A 5671-nucleotide genomic window follows, 5' to 3' on the forward strand; every position below is an offset into this window, starting at 1 on the left:
TGACAGGAGACATACAATGCATATAAAGAACGTTGTTAATATAAAGCATGATTGTACATATTTTCTTTATAACTAGTTCCAACTGTGTGCTTTAACCATTAGCTGACCAGATAGGCTGTTGGATCACCAAGACACAGGTGTACCACATATGATTCTGTTCACCGAAGCATAACTGTCATTGGCTATGATTAAAAAATGATTCATATTCCTGTTATAACCATTTTTACCATTATATAGCTTGGATCACTGCTGTACTGATACAAAGTAAAGGCTGTAAGTGCACCAGAGTAAACTACTCTCTAGGAACTCACTAGTAAACTATTAACCTCCAACTGAATCTCAGCTGTCAATATAGTTTTTTCAGTGCTATAAAGGGAACAAACAAACACACATTAGTGGTTTACATGATTGACAGGATCTTATTCATATTCTAGACCTCACCTTTGAAACAGAAGAAGTCCTCTGCTGTTACAGGGTCCATCACCTCATCCATCCATCCATCCATCTTCATCCTCTTTATCCGAGGCCGGGTCGCGGGGGCAGCAGCCTAAGCAAAGAGGCCCAGACCTCCCTCTCCCCAGCCACCTCCTCCAGCTTATCCGGGGGAATACCAAGGCGTTCCCAGGCCAGCCGAGAGATATAATCTCTCCAGCGTGTCCTGGGTCTGCCCCGGGGCCTCCTCCCGGTGGGACATGCCTGGAACACCTCACCCAGGAGGCGCCCAGGGGGCATCTTTGTCAGATGCCCGAACCACCTCAGCTGGCTCCTTTCGATGTGGAGCAGCAGCTGCTCTACTCTGAGCCCCTCCCGGATGGCCGAACTTCTCACCCTATCTCTAAGGGAGAGGCCAGCCACCCTTCGGAGGAAGCTCATTTCTGCCGCTTGTATCCGCGTTCTCGTTCTTTCGGTCACTACCCACAGCTCGTGGCCATAGGTGAGGGTAGGGACGTAGTTTGACCGGTAAATTGAGAGCTTCGCTTTTACACTGAGCTCCCTCTTCACCACGACGGACCGGTGCAGCGTCTGCATTACTGCAGCTGCAGCCCCAATCCGTCTGTCGATCTCCGGCTCCCTTCTCCCATCACTCGCGAACAAGACCCCGAGATACTTGAACTCCTCCACTTGGGGCAGGAACTCATCCCCGACCCGGAGTGGGCACTCCACCCTTTTCCGGCTGAGAACCATGTCCTCAGATTTGGAGGTGCTGATCCTCATTCCCGCTGCTTCACACTCGGCTGCGAACCGTTCCAGTGCGAGCTGTCTGCCCTCACCCGATGAAGCCAACAGAACCACATCATCCGCAAAAATCAGAGATGAGATTCTGAGGCCACCAAAGCAAAAGCCCTCCGCCACTTGGCTGCGCCTAGAAATCCTGTCCATAAAAATTATGAACAGAACCGGAGACAAAGGGCAGCCCTGGCGGAGCCCATCACCCACCGGGAACGAGTCCGACTTATTGCCGGCAATGCGAACCAAGCTCTTGCAACGGATGTATAGGGATCGAATGGCCCGTAGCAATGGGCCAGACACCCCATACTCCCGCAACACCTCCCACAGGACACCCCGAGGGACACGGTCGAATGCCTTCTCCAAGTCCACAAAACACATGTAGACTGGTTGGGCAAACTCCCATGCACCCTCAAGTATCCTCGAGAGGATAAAGAGCTGGTCCAGTGTTCCGCGACCAGGACGAAAACCGCATTGTTCCTCCTGTATCCGAGGTTCGACTAGCGGACGAACTCTCCTTTCCAGCACCCTGGCATAGACTTTCCCAGGGAGGCTGAGGAGTGTGATCCCCCTGTAGTTGGAACACACCCTCCGGTCCCCCTTCTTAAAGATGGGGACCACCACCCCGGTCTGCCAGTCCACAGGTACTGCCCCTGATCTCCACGCAACATTGCAGAGGCGTGTCAACCAGGACAGCCCTACAACGTCCAGAGCCTTCAGGAACTCGGGGCGGACCTCATCAACACCAGGGGCTCTGCCACCAAGGAGTTGTTTAACTGCCTCAGTGACCTCGCCCCCGGAAATTGGCGGGTCATTCCCCTCATCCCCAGACTCTGCTTCCTCCTCGGAAGACGTGTCAGTGGGATTAAGAAGGTCCTCGAAGTATTCCTTCCACCGCCTGACAATTTTCTCAGTCGACGTCAGCAGCGCTCCGCCAGCACTATACACAGTGCAGGTAGAGCACCGCTTTCCCCTCCTGAGACACCTGATGGTTTGCCAGAATCTCTTCGAGGCAGTCCGAAAGTCTTTTTCCATGGCCTCTCCGAACTCCTCCCACACCCGAGTTTTTGCTTCAGCCACTGCCCGAGCCGCATTCCGCTTGGCCTGTCGATACCTGTCGGCTGCCTCCGGAGTCCCACAGGCTAACCAAGCCCGATAGGACTCCTTCTTCAGCCTGGTGGCTCCCTTCACCTCTGGTGTCCACCATTTGGTTCGGGGATTACCACCACGGCAGGCAGCAACCACCTTGCGGCCGCAGCTCAAAGCAGCAGCTTCGGCAATGGAGACGCTGAACATGGTCCAGTCAATGTCCCCAGTCTCCCTCGGAATGCTGTTGAAGCTCTGCCTGAGGTGTGCGTTGAAGATCTCGCGGACTGGGGCCTCTGCTAGACGTTCCCAGCACACCCTCACTACGCGTTTAGGTGCACCAGGTCTGTCCAGCGTCCTCCCCCGCCACCTGATCCAACTCACCACCAGGTGGTGATCAGTTGACAGCTCAGCCCCTCTCTTTACCCGAGTGTCCAGAACATATGGTCGCAGGTCTGGTGATACGATTACAAAATCGATCATCGACCTACGGCCTAGAGTGTCCTAGTGCCACGTGCACTTATGGACACTCTTATGTTCGAACAGGGTGCTCCTCCTTGAATCGCTACCGGAAGGTGCTCCACCTGGGGACTCTGTTGTCCTGCTGGGAGACTTCAATGCTCACGTGGGTAACGACAGCGAGACCTGGAGGGGCGTGATTGGGAGGAACGGCCTCCCTGATCTGAACCCGAGCGGTGCTTTGTTATTGGACTCCATCACCTCATTTTATATTAAATGCCAAGGAGGATTCCAGTTTATGAAAGCAGAGGTGCTGTTAAGCGCTACACATACATACTGAACCCAGTCCTTTCCAAGTCTGTATGCTTGCTGAATCTCCCCTCTTTGCTTATACTGGTCAGGTCTGTGTGGATTATCCTGGAGTAATGTTGTTCCCTTACTAAAATGTGTATAAAGCACTGTTGGCTTTAAGAAAAGTCTTAAAATAATTGCATCAGAAACTCATATCTTTACATTGCTGGGATAACTAGAGACAGAAGTTAATTCACACTATCATAATACAAGAAAAAGAAACAATCTTTGTAATGTCCATTCACTGAATGATCTTGGACCACCACACAATGTTGCTATCTGTACTGATTGTTGGTTTGGGTTTTAAACCTTAATAATCTTATCCTCCACAGACCATAGTGGAGGATACGATTATTAAAGATTATTAAGAGGAAAATAAATATCCAAAGCACGGCCCCCATAATAAAAAGTAATTGCCGCCATTTATTATTTAATATTAACTGTGATTGTACTCCACATGTTTTGGAAAGATAAGTTCAGTTTTGCTAGCAACACCCAGCAACACACCTGCAAGGCTAGTACATGAACTGCTTCTTATACTGCTTTTCTACTCTATCTCAGCCCTCAAATAAAATTTTTTTACAACTTGTTTTATTCACCCAAGCACTTTTTTTCTACATATTTAATGTTAACAGTGTGATGTATGCATCAGACAGTAGCTCGGGGTTAGTATCTTGCCCACGGATATTTGGCAGGCAGACTGGATCTTCTGATTACTAGTTGACTTTCGCTCCCACACGAGCTATTGCCACCCCAAGAAGTGGTGAATCATGAAATCACTTAAATAGAGCCTTTCTGACAAAGTGAAGTCAGTAATGCCAAAAACTAATTTCTGATTATTGCAAATGCTTGATTGCAGTTCTTGCTGCCAAGGGTGGCACAACCAGTTATTAGGTTTAGAGACTTACTTTTTCACTTAGGGCCAAGAAGATTTGGATAACTTTTTCTCTTAATAAATCAAAATTTTAAAATAATCTGTTTTACTTGAGTTATAAAAAAAGAAATAAAAAGACAATAAGAAGGGGTCAAATACTATTTCACAGCTCTTTAAACACTTAAAGTAGTAGCATAATAATTGTCCAAAAAATTAACCAAAAAACTAACAACACTTTGGATATAATTTGTTGTTTTATTATTCTTTAACCATAGGATATTCAAAATATATACAGTCTTAAAGTCCAATGCAAAACTTGAACTTTGTGCAATTTACGTATTTTGGGGACCTAATTGTGAAGAGTGCAAATGATGTCGTGTACTTGTCACACAGTGGAAAATTGTGTTTTTTATATTTTGTTTTGGATTAGACTGTGTTGGTACATAGTCCATCCATCCATCCATTCGCTTCCGCTTATCCTTTTCAGGGTCGCGGGGGGCGCTGGAGCCTATCCCAGCTGTCATAGGGCGAGAGGCAGGGTACACCCTGGACAGGTCGCCAGTCTGTCGCAGGGCTAACACACAGGGACAAACAACCATTTGCACTCACATTCATTCGCACCTAGTGACAATTTGGATTATCCAATCAACCTATCCCCAGAAGCTGCATGTCTTTGGACAGTGGGAGGAAGCCGGAGTACCCGGAGAGAACCCACGCAAACACGGGGAGAACATGCAAACTCCACACAGAAAGACCCCGGCCTGATGTTGGAATTGAACTCAGGACCTTCTTGCTGTGCGGCAACAGTGCTAACCACCGTGCCACCGTGCTGCCCGTGTTGGTACATAGTGTTGATTTTATTTGCATGATTTTAATGTAATAGTGATATTGCATGTTTGTTTATGATATTCCTATTGCATGATTTTATCCCCATATTTATAGTGTGTGTTTAGTGTTGATTGAACAATATGTTTTTTTTATTCCACTGTGGATTAAGCGGACAATTGTAGGCACCTGTGAGGTGGGGGCGTTCCCCGAGGTGGCCTATCAGCTGCCAAACTGACTTAAGGGAGATGGTGAGCGCAAAGACTGAAAGAGAGACACACGAAAAGTGAAGAGCTGGAAACAAAACGTGTGCAAGCCAGCATATGAACAGAAGGACCTCCGGCCTGACTGTGGGGCGCCACAAGACATCCAGCGATCGGCCAGCATAACCTGGCGATCCAGTCCCGACGGACAGAATAGCGACCGTGGGAGGCGACGCGTGAAATCCACAGTAGGGCAGGGGTACGCCTCTGCCTGCATCTGGCGGAGCTACGAGGGAGGCCGTGCGCCGAGGTGGAGAGTGGCTGGACTGCACGATCGCGCACCGTCAGGTGGAGATAGGAGCCTCCTCCCTGGTCTTCTGCTGGCGAGATTCCCCATCCCGGAAGAGGAGTTCCTCTCCTGTCTCTTTCAGCTCAGGAGAATTTGCCCGCATGTTGCTGGACTGTGAGAATTTGGACCCTGGGGGGAGTTTTTAGCATAGGGAAAAACATTCATTTAGCTTTGTGTTTTTAGTGTTAAATCATTCCGGCCGGCCGGGTTTTTAGCGGGTTGCAAACATTATTTTTATTGTATACGGGGATTTTAGCTTGTATTTGTGACTCTGGCTGTGTTTTTTTTATGGAAAAT

The sequence above is a fragment of the Copadichromis virginalis genome, linkage group LG22 (assembly GCF_057382275.1).
Source record: "Copadichromis virginalis isolate Kocher_CV1m ecotype Utaka linkage group LG22, C_Virginalis_male_GT1.1, whole genome shotgun sequence".
Taxonomy (NCBI): domain Eukaryota; kingdom Metazoa; phylum Chordata; class Actinopteri; order Cichliformes; family Cichlidae; genus Copadichromis; species Copadichromis virginalis.